The sequence below is a fragment of the Crassostrea angulata genome, chromosome 5 (genome assembly GCF_025612915.1).
Source record: "Crassostrea angulata isolate pt1a10 chromosome 5, ASM2561291v2, whole genome shotgun sequence".
Classification (NCBI taxonomy): domain Eukaryota; kingdom Metazoa; phylum Mollusca; class Bivalvia; order Ostreida; family Ostreidae; genus Magallana; species Magallana angulata.
In genome coordinates, this window is record NC_069115.1 from 33545429 (window position 1) to 33560902 (window position 15474).

Consider the following 15474-nt stretch of genomic DNA (forward strand, 5'->3'; position numbering starts at 1 on the left):
TGCTGATGAAGAGTTCTATGTCTTTAGCCATATTTGGCCAGTATAGGCTTTCTCTAGCTCTTCGTAAGCATCCTTGAATTCCTATGTGGGAGTTGTGGGTCCTTTCAAGCAAGTTCGGGCGTATTGCAGTTGGAACTACTATACGTTCTCCCTTATAAACAAGTCCATCTTGCACAACTAGTTCCTCACGAAAAGGAAAATACATCTGGATTTCAGGCTCAACATCTGCCTTTGCCTTAGGCCATCCAGTCTTGATCACTCCTTTTAGCATTTCCATTGTTTCATCTATTTCTGTTGCCTTCCAAATTTGGGCAAAGCGTTGTTCAGACACTGGTAAATGCTCCCTATAGTCAACAGTGTGTACTCCCACAGGATCCTTTTCTCCCAGGTCCTCTGGCTGAGCTTTTAGATACGCTCTAGATAAGGTGTCAGCAAAATACATTTCTGTACCCCTTTTGTATTGTACTTCATATTTTTGAAGTGTGTACTCCCACAGGATCCTTTTCTCCTAGGTCCTCTGGCTGAGCTTTTTGATACGCTCTAGATAAGGTGTCAGCAAAATACATTTCTGTACCCCTTTTGTATTGTACTTCATATTTTTGAAGTGTGTACTCCCACAGGATCCTTTTCTCCTAGGTCCTCTGGCTGAGCTTTTAGATACGCTCTAGATAAGGTGTCAGCAAAATACATTTCTGTACCCCTTTTGTATTGTACTTCATATTTTTGAAGTGTGTACTCCCACAGGATCCTTTTCTCCTAGGTCCTCTGGCTGAGCTTTTAGATACGCTCTAGATAAGGTGTCAGCAAAATACATTTCTGTACCCCTTTTGTATTGTACATCATATTTTTGAAGTCTCAACAACATTCTTTGTAGCCCCTTTGGTGCACTGTGTAAATTCTTCTTGTGTATAATCTCAAGTGACTTATGATCAGATTCCACAACGACATGTCTGCCATAAATATAATTCTCAAATCTCTCCATTCCGAAGACAACTGCCAGGAGCTCCTTCTCAATCTGAGCGTAATTGCATTCGGTCTCTGTTAGTGATCTTGATGCATACATTATTGGGTGTCCCCCCTGTAGGCAAGCTCCAAGGCCCGATTCAGATGCATCACACTGCAAAACTAACTCTTTATGTTCATCAAAAAACCGCAACACTGGAGTATTTGACAGTACAGTGTTCACCTCCTTGAATGCTTTTCCATGGACATCTTCATCCCATCTGAAATGTGTGTCAGCTTTAAGAAGACTTCTTAAAGATGCTGTTATTTCTGAAAGTTGTGGCGCAAATCGTTGAACAAAGTTTGTCATCCCTAGAAGTCTTTGCACTTTTTGTCTGTCCTTGGGAGTTGGCATCTCTTGAATCGCTTTCACCTTTTGAGGGTCAATACAAAGTCCGTTTTTCGATATAACAAATCCTAAGTAAGTGACTGAGTCTACTTTCAGTTTCATTTTCTCCTTATTCAGTTTAATGTTTTTCTCCAAACATCTCTGGAGCAAGGCTTCCAACTTGCGATCATGATCATCATGAGCTTCCTTGTCATTGTCTCCACAGCCATAAATCAGTATGTCATCATGAATAGGTTTGATGCCATCAAGTCCTTCCAACGCTTCTTCCATGCGTCTCTGGAACTCTTCAGGAGCGGGTGATATCCCAAATGGCATTCTCAACCATCTGTACCTCCCCCAAGGCGTTGAAAATGTGGTGAAATAACTGCTTTTCTCATCCATGACTACATGCCAGAATCCATCTCGTGCGTCAACTACGGAAAATATACGGGCCTTGCCTAAATCTGGAAGTATGTCCTCAATTAGTGATGTAGGGTAATGGTTTCACTTCAGATCAGAGCTTGATTCAGTGGTCTAGGATCAATGCATAATCGAATCCGTCCATTTGACTTGGGCGCAACAACAAGGCTCGAGATCCAATCAGTAGGTGTATTCACATGTTTGATGATTTCTAACTGTTCCAGTCTATCCAGTTCTTGTTTCAGTTTATCTTTGATAGCAAGTGGCACTTTCCTTGCTGGCATCTTCACATGTTTGACACCTTCATCAACTTCTAGTGTCAAAGAGCCATCTAATTTACCTTGTCCTTCAAACACTGATTTGAATTTAGTCTCCATCTCCCTTTCAATGTCTTCAATTTCTGCGACTACTTCTTCCTGCACTTCATGTTTGGATAGAAACTCCTTATGGTTTACTGTGATAAGGTCAATCGCTTGAATGGCTTTGATTCCTAAAATTGCATGAAGCTGTTTACCCTCAACAATTTCAAATTCTAGGTTGTACTTTTTCTGCTTTCTTGGATTTCTTACACTGAGACGCACCTTTCCTAAAGTCTTTGTTTCACTTCTGTTAACCATAACAAGAGTCACATTTGATTTTCTCAAGTTGGTTCCAGTTGGATCATCACAAAGCTTTGTGTATACATGTATATGTTTTGGTAAGATGTTGACAGTTGATCCGTTGTCAAGTTGAAATTTAACAAGCGTTCTGTTTATGTTCATCCCCGCTGTTATTTTGCGAGACCCTATTTCGTTGACATGCTCTACTGTCAAAACAAACCCTTCTGATGATGATTCATCCAAGTCACGGTCCTGACTCGTGTGCACTTCCTGAACATGCTTTTGACGACTCCTGACTCTTGCGGATCGACACATTTTTGCAAAATGGTTAGCATTTCCACAGGTATTGCAGATAATTCCATAGGCTGGACATTTTTCTTTCTTTGGTACATGATTGTTTCCACAATATGAGCATAGTCCAGGTTGATCATTATCATATTTCACTTTATTCCCTGATGTACTTTGATTTCTCTGTCCTTTTCCTTTCAGATATTTGCCTTTAAAAATTGCACATCTTCAATGTCTTTCAGCTGTGATGCTGTTTTTTCATTTGCCCTGCAGATGTCTATACATCTTTGTAGATCTAACTTCTTTTCTTGTAAGAGTTTCTTGCGTGTGCTGTTATCCCGAATACCTAAGACAATCCGATCACGGATCATTTCATCCTCAAGTGCTTCATACTTGCATGTTCTTGCAAGTGTTCGCAGCATGGCGACGTAAGCATCTAGGTTTCATTTGGTTTTTGGTCTCTCTTATTGAAAGTGTAGCGTTCGTATATTTCATTTGTCTGTCCTACACAAAACTCTTCCATTGCCTTAATGACTGCATCCATTTTCTCCCTATCCGCGGCATTTGGAAATTTCAATCCGTCAAACACGCGGAGAGCATCCGAACCCATACATGTTAGAAATGTCGCACACCGCAACTTGTCATCCTTCTCATGTAATCCAGTTGCAATTTCATAGTCTTTCCACACTGATTTGAAATAATTCCAGGTTTTCGCTAAGTCACCTTTTATGTCTAAAGCTCTAGGAAACGGAATGTTCAAAACAATTGGGTTGGAATTGAAAATAAAGTTGTTTTGTCCCTCTTCGTCGCCCTTTGTACAGTTCCAATTTCCTCGAAACGGTTCACAGACAATACATATATATATATATATATATATATATATATATATATATATATATATATATATGCGCGATAAAGTTTATCTCAGATAGTGCTACCGTTATTTTTCCAAGAAATGACAGTCACTCAAATCACTTCTGACACCATGTGTCATTATATGATATGGACAAGTTCAGGAACTGAGGAAGTCATGGAACACACGTGTGGAGTACTTTCTAATTTATTTCAAAACGAGGCTTTTTCATCTTATCATTAAGTCGTACATGAAATACTTCTTATATCATTAACATATAATGTTACAATCACAAATTGATCCTATTTACTGCAAACGTTTACGTCATTCCTGGCTCTTCAGGCAGTTATGTACACACACACACAGATACATGTGTATATATATGTATCTGTATAAATGTGTGTGTATATATAAATATATATATATATATATATATATAGGTCATCAGTCATTGTGGCGTAACCGTAGCTCGTTTGGCAGATAAAAATAGTGATCTTTGAATCTTTAATGGAACCATTTGCCTGCTCTACTTCGACAAAGTATGCTTCTGCGCAATAAACCCTTTCTATACTTTGATAAAATGGATTGGTATGGAATGTATATAGACGCAATGACGGATGGCATAATGATATGAATTACCCGTGTCATATGATATTTTGATACCGAGAAATATTAAACCTGGGTTCAATATGTTTTGCGATATTATGAACCAGGGATCAATATATCGCTGCGAAATATTACCCCCCCACCCCCTTATAAAATATTGAACCCCGGGTTCAATATATTTTTGACATGATTTTTGAACCCCTCTGCCTCTAATTTTTAACCTCCTTTACTTTTCATTGCTATTGGATAGGGGTTCAAAATAATATACATTGAATCCCATTCCATATTCCACTTCTGTTTTGAGAAGGGGGTTCAACATATTATGGCCGCGAAATATTGACCCAAATCCTTTTTCAAATCAAATTGGACGGGGATTCAAAATCTATTGGCTGCGATATATTCAACCCCCTCCATTCAAATTCCATTGGAAAGGGGGTTCAACAAATTAATCATGGCTGCGAAATATTGACCCCCCCCCCCCCTCTTATATCATTGCTTCTTGGTAAGGGGTTCAAAAAGTTATGGCTGTGAAATATTGAACCACCCTGACGATTATCATTGCTTTGGGATAGGGGGTTCAAAATATTATTATATGACATTTTTGAATAAGATTTCTCGTTATGTGACAAATGAGACAATTTTATTACTATGCCCTGAAAATTGCTGAATCACACGAGAAACGGTTATATTGCCCTCCCGGAAAAAGTGATATTTCACAGAAAATTGTTATATTGCCCTCCCAAAACTGTTATATCACCCTCGCCTGCAATAAGTCTGCATATTAATTACGTCGGGTTCAAAGTTTAACTTAGCAATACGTTAACAGTTCCTCAAAAATAAAAATGTCATGACAGCGTCTGCTATTCAGAGAAACTTATTTTAATTTAATTTGAATATTATCTTCGTTTTGCAATTGAAAGCATAGATTGACATTTTGCAAGAAAATTGATTTGTAAGATATGAAGATGCATTCATAATTGAAATACACCTGTTAATGAGGTAAATATATGAAACAGATTTAAATTATTTTTAATGTTATAAAACATATATTACATGTCTTCTTGGGCGACAATACCAGAATATTTGGCCCCCGGTGACAGGAAGGCCCTGGAGTGTTATGTCGCCCGATGCCGAAGGCTGAAAATATTCTGGTGTGTCGCCCTCGAAGCCATTGGGTTCCTTCTTTCAATTTCAATTGGGAAGGGGGTTTAAAATATTATGGCCAAAGGTAATTGAACGACCCCCTCTAATTTTTCTCCAATTTCCTACTGGCCAGGAGATTCAAATTATTAAGGCTGCGACATATCGAACCACCCATAATATTATAAACCCCCTGTTCAATAGGAATTTTTAAAGGTAGGTCAATATATCGCGGCCATATATCTTGAACTCCCTTTCCAATGAGAATTTGAAATAGGTAGGGGTTCAATATATCGCGGTCATAATATTGTGAATCCCCTCTGCAATTGCAGTGAAATCATCGGGGGGAGGGGGGTGTAAATATATTGCTGGCAGAATATTTCCTAGCCCCTCTCCAATGAATTTGAAAATAGTAGGAAGTTAAATACATCGCGGCCATCATATATTGAACTTTCTCTCCAAAAGCAATGAAAATTAAAAGGGGGGGGGGTCAATATATCGCAGCCATAATATTGTAAGCCCCCTCTCAAATGGCATTTTAAAAAAAAGGTAAGAGTTTCAATAAATCACTGCCATTATACATTGAACCCCTCTCCAACTGCAATGAAAATTAAAGGGGGGGGGTCGATATATTGCAGTGATGATATTTTAAACCCCCTTTCCCATGGAAATTTAAGATAGGTAGGGAGTGTAGTTTATAGCGGCAATAATATGTTGAACCCCTTCTTCAATTAATTGCAATGAAAATCATCACGACGGTTCAAAATATCGCGGCCATAATATTTTCAGACCTCTCTACGATGGTAATTTGAAAAAAAAAATTAAAAGAGCTTCAATATATCGTGCACATAATATAGAAAAAACCCTCTGCAATACCAATGAAATGCCAGAGGGTTCAATTTATCGCAGCCATGATATTTTGAAGCCCTTCTCCAAAGGAAATTCGAAGGGGTTTCAATATATCGCGGCCATATTATATTTAACCCCCTTTACAAAGGCAATGAAAACTAAAGGGGTTTCATAATATCGCAGCCATAATATTTTGAACCGCTCCCCAAAGGGAATCGGAAAAAAGCCCTTAAGGGTTCAATTTATCGCAGCAATAATATTTTGAACCCCCTCTCCATTAGTCATGAAAATAAGAGGGCCGGGGGGAGGGAGGGGGGTAAACGTATCACATACATAATATTTTAATCCCCATATATAATTAAACTAGAAAGGTGTTCAAAAGATTGTGGCCATATGAACTCGAACCCCGTCTCCAAAGGGAATTAGAAATAGGAAAGGGGTCAATTTATCGCAACCATATTACATGTATTTTGAACCTCTTCACCAATTGCAATTGAATGGCAGAGGGGGTTCCAAATATTGCAGCCATGATATATTGAACCAAGTGTTAAATATTTTATAGGGGTGGGGGTTTAATTAAATCGCAGCGATATTTTGAACCTGGGTTCAATATACCATTGGGTTCGAAATATTATATGTCACTGGTAATGGCAAAATGTCCAAAAATACTTTTTTTTCGTGTCATATGATTATCTCAATTAAAAAGTAAAATAGAACCAAAATATAATATGCAAAATTATATTGATTAACAAATAAAATCTTAATTTTTATTATTCGTGTACTACCAGAAATGCTTTAAATTACCTGAAATTAATATAAAAACCAAAAAATTTTCCGAATGTCCTCTTTTAGATTTAAGTCCATTGTTGTTTGATCCTTAATACATAATATATGTTAAATAGATATATGTGAATATTATGTGAAAAACTATTCATTTTATAAATATTTTGTGAATTTACAACACATTTTACTGAGTGAATTGAACTTTTATAATTCAAATTTGACAATTTTAAACTTACGTAAACAACAACCAATAAATACCCATTTCTAGGGCTAGGAAATTGGTATGGATAGACTTAAATACATAATATTGTTTTACCAAGGCCAGATAACTCTACAATAAACATTTTTTAACTTTAAGAACAAGTTGGGGGGGGGGGGGGGGGGCGGTTATGCTCTAAAATTCTTACAAGTAGAGAACATAAAAAAGTGGTAATAAATGTACGGATCATTATACTTTAAAAAGTTGTACTCTGTAAATTCTGTAAGCTATGAATCGAACCTATTTTGGAATTTAAATGGAAAAACCCCCAAGATATATTGCTTTTTCCCTCACCAGTTTCCTTATCTTTTGGATTTTTTTGTTCCCGAACTTTTCTCCTTGTTTGAGTTAAGAGTTTCGTTATTTTGAATTATAATACTAAAATATCTTCTTGAAGGTTACATGTGTAAATCTATTTTAATAGAAAATTTTCATAGACGATTTTCATCGATTGATATAACCGAGAGTACTCAATATTTTCCGATGAACCTAAAATTACACGTGAATACAATTATCAGAACAATGTTCTATGCGTATTATACAAATTGCAATGTAATTTCAAATTTTAACTGTGTTTTACCTACCTTTTTTCGAAGTTTGAGTCTTAATGTCTCGAACGTAATAAAACATGGAAAAATGTTGCCGCTAAAATTGTTGTGAGATAGAATACTTTCAAGGTTTTTTTGGCAGGACAGGAAAATCTCGGGAAAAAATCAATTTTTATCATCCATCATTATCATTACAGAAACGAAATCATATCTCTTGGCCGATATGGGATGGACAAAAGGTTACCACGAGTTGTGTTTGATTTTCCGGCAATTCTTACATGCATGCCAGCAATTTTTTTAATGTGGGCAAATCTTAATATTCAATGTTTTATTAAAATATTAAAAGATATTGAGGTCATAGAAGACAAGTTATCTTTATTGGTTAGAACGGTTGAAGAAAAGAGAGTATAAGGAGAAGAAAAGAGAGATTGCACGACGACATCGTCGAGGCCCTTCCGAAACTACGGCATTGACTTTGTGCAAAAAAAAAGATGACGGCATCCTAACATTCAGACATGTTTTATATTATCAAAACACAACACTCTTAATGAAGCACTTGGTCAATTGCTTATATTTCATAAAAAAAATAAGAGTGTTTTGGCGGTATTGATAGCACATGTCATTTCAAATTTGTAATAAGGCCCGCCTCGCAGGGCTTCACCTTATGCAAACATGTAAATTATTTAATCTCGTTGAACTTCATTTGATATGAATTTGGATCTAATGATTATATCACATTTTGTGCTTTTCTATGCAACCATAGAAGGTGTTTTGAATATTTATTGCATACTTTGTCATGTATGTTATCCCAATATTTCAGAAGTCGTTTCCTTACACCTTTTATAAATGGGTTAAATTTGTCACCAAAGCACTATGTATAGCCTTTTTATTGATTTTCTTCTGTTTTTGGAGAAGATCATATTTGTACAAAGAGTTTCTTGCATAATAGGTTCAATTTCTGAGTGTATGTAACCTCTTTAAGAGATGAGTTCTAAAATCTTTAAAAATACTTTGTAATACAGCTTGATCACTAGTAATACTCATATGTATGGTAAATTCTCCTTTAATTAGGCCCTTGAAAATTGATGACCTATGTGAAACCCTTTTGTCAATTAAGATTTGCTGGCATATAAGAATTTGGCGGCAAATCAAACACAACTCCTAGTTACTTTTAGTCAAGCCCAAATTCTGCCGATAAAAAAGGGGGAAAACTAGACGCGATTTCGTTGCGAGCAACGAGAGGTATTTCGTTTGATTTGCACCATTAAAGACCGGGTCTAGGGTATCAATAGCAGCCAATCAGAAAAAAGGAGAAATTTTAAATTTCCTTGCCACCTTTCAGTTAAAAAAAATATCTTAATTTACATTTAATCAGCAAAAACTATAAATTAAACTAAATGGCATCTTTTTTGATAGAATGTACATCCAATCTGACCCTCTTTCCATTTTTGGGAGTTGATTTTAATCAACTCTCCTATACAGTTACTCTGACAACCCGAAAGTGAAACAGTGTTTGCACCTTCGCACAAATCATCACCGCTGACAAGACTTAGTTCTAAAAAATAATCGATAAATTCGCTGTAATGAATTCTGAAGCATTGTTTTTCATTTTGTTTATTGATACCTTGAAAATAGTCAGATTTTAAATGGTAGAAAACAATTGACATTTTTTGTAGTGGTATGTATTCATACATTATAGTTTACTATAGTATCGTTCAACCAGACGATCGGTGGTTTCCGTAAATCTTCGAAAAGCAGAGAATTTCTCTTGCTTGTCGGAGATTAACGGAGACAGCCGAGCGTCTGGTTGAACGAAACTAGAGTTCAATATTGCTTGGATCCATACAATTTTTCAGAAATATTTCGATTACTGATACCTACGTTGATGGAATTAAAGGGGCATGGTCACGATTTTGGTCAATTTTTTTTTCGATTTTAATGTTGACAATACTTCAGTAAGGCATTTTAATAGGCAACCAACGTTTGAGTGTCATTTGTTGAGATATAAGCGAGTTACAGAGCTTACAATTCTTCGCTGTGTAAACAAAGTGTTTGTTTACATTTTGAATGTTGAAATGAAAATTCCAGTTTTAGACCTCAAATAAATTTGTTAATCGTTAGAAACTGTTTATTTATGCTTAAAATGAATAAGAAGCTTGAAAAAGATTGTTTGCTTGTTTATTGAACCTAAGTAAACAAAAACAGGGCAGGAGCCTTGTTTACATGACGAAGAATTGTGAGCCCTGTATATTGCTTAAAACTCATCGACTACATGTATCACCCAAATGTCATTTGATCATTAAAAATGCATTCCTAAAGCGTGACCATGGCGCCCCTTTAATAGTATCTTTAAATATTACACGACATGATTCATATGGTGTTTTCTCAAAATTCTTTTCGGAAGAGTCCGAGTATTCATATTATAAAAAATGTGCGTAAATCAAATACATAAAAGAAACCACTTGCCATGCAAAATAACATTATCGTTGATCTAAAATAAATAATAATCGATAAAATCAACGCCCGTCAGTACTTTGATTAATTTTGAAGCGATCCAGAAATTCAAAGGACTAAGTGCGGTTTAATGCAATTTTTGCCCCCAAAATCAAAGTTTAAGAAAGAGCTTTAAAAATAAGGTGAAAGATAGTTAAAATCATGTTGAAAATAAATGTGTAAAAGGTTATCACCACAGTGACGTCATAATGTAGAAATGACGTCATGAAGATTGCATTATTTTGATAAATTGATGATTTGTGGCAAAATAAGGGTGTTTTCCAATGGTTTTTCGACTAGGAAACATCGAGCGCAGGCTTGCTCAAGTACCATTTTTTAGTATAATGTGTATAACTATCTGAAGAAAAACATATGTTAAAATCGCACTTGAGCAGACCTGCGCTCTATACTTCCGAATGCAAAATATAGAGAAAAAATTAGAATATTTTCATTTGTTTGCAAATTTGCGGGAATTGGTTCATTTAGGTGACGTCATAGATAAACAGCGAATGAGCAATGATGACTAAAATCAACATCAAAGTTATAGAAATCCTCTATACAATGATTTGTGAAGATTTTATTTTTATACGATACAATTTAAAAATTGGTTGAAATCGGGGGCAGGTATTTGACCATACCGCACATAGTCCTTTCCTCAGATATAATTGACAGATGATATATCAGCGTTTTGTGTACATCTCTACCGGAAATGCTTGTCACTATAGACGCACAGTAAATGACAGACAGCCTAAATAATCTAAATATTCCTTATTGTTGATATTTTGAAGAAATCATTTAGAATTAATGTTCAATTCCCCTGTAAATTATCAGTCTTCGTCGATGTCACCAGCAAATTGCGCTAGTACTTTCTTCTAAATCCCAGTTTATAAGATAAACAACTTTAATTTTACTGTTTCTCATTATGCCAATATACCTTCCGTTATCTTTTGTGCTATTATTTTAATTATAAGAATGTTTCAGAGAGGATTTTATTAGGGCAGAGGTAAACATTGGAAAGGACATTTGAGCTTGTAATGTACTACAGTTTCTATCCTTTACATCTGATTTAATAAATTGTATATGGATATTTTTTTTTTAATATTTATGATAATGAAAGATTAGGCACATATATGTATATGCAAAATTGTCAGGTAAAATATACATTTACTCACTGAAACACCTCCCTGGAACCTCGTTCACATTTGCAGATTTGGCGACTGATGTATTGACATTTGGCGGTAGGGGATTCACGCTGAGCCAAGATTCATATGCATTAGCCTCTTGCACTTAACCCTTATTGCTTTTTTTTGTGGGGGGGGGGGGGGGGGGATTCTTACTATAATTGAAGCTTTAACAGAGCTCGAAATATTACAAAAAGACATAAGGGATGTTTGTTTTGGCAGTGCCAAATGTAGAAGTACATGCATTCTTAGGTGTACATGTATATTACTTTAGAATGAAAATCAGGCATATGAACTACTAGAATGCACATTGTTTTATTACTATATGATATTAAATACTATGTAGGTACATGTTTGCAGGTACATGTATCTATTAATAGATTCAAGCTGCAAGGTTACCAGTTTTGAAGAGTGGCCTGCTTTCTTATATGCTTAATTGCCGTCAGTGTGAATATATTTAACTTGGTCAATCCTGGTCTTTAAATAAGCTATCGGGATAATTTGGATTTTTCTGTAATCATTAATTTCTAAACACTAAATCAAATGCCAATAACTTCTCTGGAAGGATTTTAATAGAAATATCATTATTCTTATAGAATAAAAAGGCGCTATTGTAGATTTTTTTATCAAATAAAAGAAGGGAAATTAGTATTAAAATCTATCATTTCAAAAAACAAGGTTCTTTATCCTGACCCAATTGAGGAAGAAAATATATATTCGGCACATGGGAATTGAATCCGGATCGCCTGCGCATATGTCCATGACTATAACAAGTATACTACGCGGACTTTCGCTTCATGACTTTGAAGCCAAAAATCTCGGGAATGTGTGTATTGATTGTCAAACAAATTCTTTTTTCTGTATATTAAGAGCGTCTTTATAAACAAAAGGCAGACAAACGTTATGAAAAATTAAGGTATTATGTTTCCTACCGGTAACGACCGGAAGTTATGGCGGAAGTTTGGATATGCAAAGGGCATTGCGGCTGAACACTAACTACAATAACTGAAAATTTCAAATATTTACATTTGATAGTTTTCGAGTGTAGACAACAAGCAAAAACCATAAATCTTAAATATCAAGGGAACGGAAGGGACGACAAAAAATTATCATTCACTTTCTTTCACATTTTGTCATGAATTAGATGTGAAAGTTTCAGCGAAATCGGCTGAAGCGTTGTTTTGAAAGCGTGTCAGAAAAGAAAATTTATGATAACAAGACACTGCATCTCAGACACGGATGAATGCGCCATTAATAGACTATCGGATTTTTTTTTTCACTCTTCTTTAAATCTCTTTATCCTTCTATAAGGATTTCAATAGAATTATAAGATAAAATAAGATATTGTTTCTATTTGCTCCACGATTTTAGAGTATATATTATGTTGTTTAACATGAAATTAATAACAAAGACAATAGGAGAAAAACAAAAATATAGTTTAGGGGAAAATAATATTTAATTTACATTTTTCTCAATCATTAAAGAAATGGTCCCACAATTAATATACGAGCTTCGATACACAAATCATATTTTTTTCCTCTTTTCAAATGTAATTTGAGCAATTCTGGTATTCGCAATTCATCCTAAAAGACTCAAATATTGGATTTGGGTATCTTGCAAATAAAAAAACATATTAAAATGAATATAAAATATAAAATAAATCCTCAAAAGCGTGTCTTTCTTATTCATAAATAATGAACAATTGGGCATTATATGCATGTTGAAATTGTTTTGCATTCCACGGCGAGTATATAATTTGAACCCGTTTTTATAGACAATAATGCAACCAAACGATTAAAACATTTTCTCAGGCCAGGCCTTTCTTTCACCATTGACCATAAATTAATTAGCTTTAATTTACAATGTATATTTCTATCAACTGACTTCTTATGAGATTTTAACAACGACTGTTTCCATTTTGTTTCCTCCTCAATAAAAAATTATTGACTAGCCTTCTTGAAAACATTATTTTTAATAAACACTATCAGCATGTTCATCAAAAGAATTTTACAAATCATAGTCAATTCCTGTCTTTTGAATAGTCTTAAACAATGTTAAAAATATGCTCTCTGCTCTTACATGTATTAGTCTACCGAGAAATAGAAGGCGGCATTTGTCTATTTATCTTTTTATTGACCACAAGCCAAGATTCGATGTACAGGATAGAGAAAGTGAGTATTTCGAGAGTCCCTGAACAATTCTTGAAAAACTTCCAGTTTGTACTGGTCCTTTTGTTATAAGTTCACATGAATAACGAGAAGACGGAAGAACGAATCTTTTCCAAATTTTGGCTGATACATCTGGGAATTATTTACGCCAACAGAATGGAGTAAATTAATTTTTTTTCTTGCGTTCTTGCATATTAGCATGCGACAAACAGCCAGCAGAAATAACATTACTGCAATTGAATATATCATTGCTAAATAGTTTTACATCAAGTTTAAGTGAAATATGTGACTGTCTATTAAAAACAATAGAAGCACTTTTATTTGGACTTTAATACAATCTCCATTTGTAAGCATATAGATCTTCAACATATAAAAATTCTTGAAGAGATCGAGGCGAATTGCTTAATAAAGCTGTATCATCGGCAAGCGCAATCCCTGGAATGTGCAAGCTGCCCATTAGTACACCATTTACATAGTTCATACAATAAGTCAATATAGACAAGTAACATAAAGGCACTGTGCACTCTGTCATGGCCAACAACTTGAGATATTTTAAAGAGTTTAGATTTGACTCATGCAACAGATACAAAACAATTGCTCTCACAGTACCACTCTTTCAAAATTGTCCACAAGGTATCGTCAATTCCAAGGTCATATAACTTATATAAGAAACCATTGTGCCATATTCTATCAAAAGCCTTTTCGTTATCAAGAAACGTACAAAAAACTGGTAAACCTCTATTATCATAATAACCAATGATTTCTTGTATAACGTAACAATCGTAACGGAACAATCACCATGATCAGTTCTAAAACCAAATTGTAATGGGTGTGGAAAACAGATTTGTCTATTTGATATTATCATTTTCAATATAAGACAAAATAACCTTTTCAAACAGTTTACTTAGTGCTCATGATAGAGTTATACCTCTATAATTTGTAGAATTTTTTTTCATTTTCATCTTTGTTATAACCTTTGAAAACTGATATAACCTGACCAACTTTAAACATCTCGGAAACATGTGCATATCGAAACATCGAATTAGCAAAATTACACAATTCATCAACAACTCTATTGCCACACACAAAAGACATGTTTGTTTGTGAGAAAATCTGGACCAGGCTCTGATTTCACACAAAAAAAAAACTTCAGTTAAATCTTAGACTTAAGTCTAAGTTTTTGCTCAAATATTTAAGTTTTTTTCTCAAATTTGAGAAAACTCAAATCTTTGCATTTCACCAAAAAAAATCTTAGTTGTGTTTTTACTCAATTTGAGAAAAAAACTTAAATTATCACCATAGCAGACTTAAGTCAAATCTTAAATATGAATATGTCATAAACATCGTTAAATAAATACAGTATAATGTCGTCTGTAATGTTCATTTTTTGGATCTATTCTACTTATTGATCAGCGTATATGCAATATTTCATGCAGGTTTGATAACAGAAAATTCATTAAAAATTATTAATTTTGGCGGAGTTATCTCTCTTGACAGAAATGTAAACAAAGGAATAGTTTCTTTGTTTGGTTAAATGGAAGAACTGTGTTGTGATTCTACTTTCTAATGATTTCAATGTAATCATAATTAAAAGTAATTAACATGGTTTTTTTGTTTTCTATATGATATATAAAATCATGTAAATATGTAATCCATATTTAGCATAAAAAAGGTGTACATTTCATGACTGATTAACATTTTATGACTCTTCTTAATTTATTCTGATTTTCCTCTGTTGAAAACATAAGCAGACGATTGTTTCTATTGAGAATATTTAAAAAAAACAAAAAAAACAAGAGAAGTTGTAAGGGGCCACTTGTGACAATGAACATTTTTGACTCAGCTGAGTAAAAAATTCGACTCAGCTGAGAAATGACTAAGTTTGATTTGTGAAATGCAATTTGAGAAAAATCTCAGCTGAGTAAATTCTCAAGATTTGAGATTAAAGGGACTTGGA

General features: G+C 34.4%; 1 protein-coding gene across 1 annotated transcript in view; it reads left to right on the forward strand.

Moving 5' to 3' along the window:
• LOC128184684 (GTPase IMAP family member 4-like) overlaps positions 1 to 15474 on the forward strand; it is a 129822-nt gene that overhangs the window by 34024 nt on the left and 80324 nt on the right. The window lies entirely within an intron of this gene.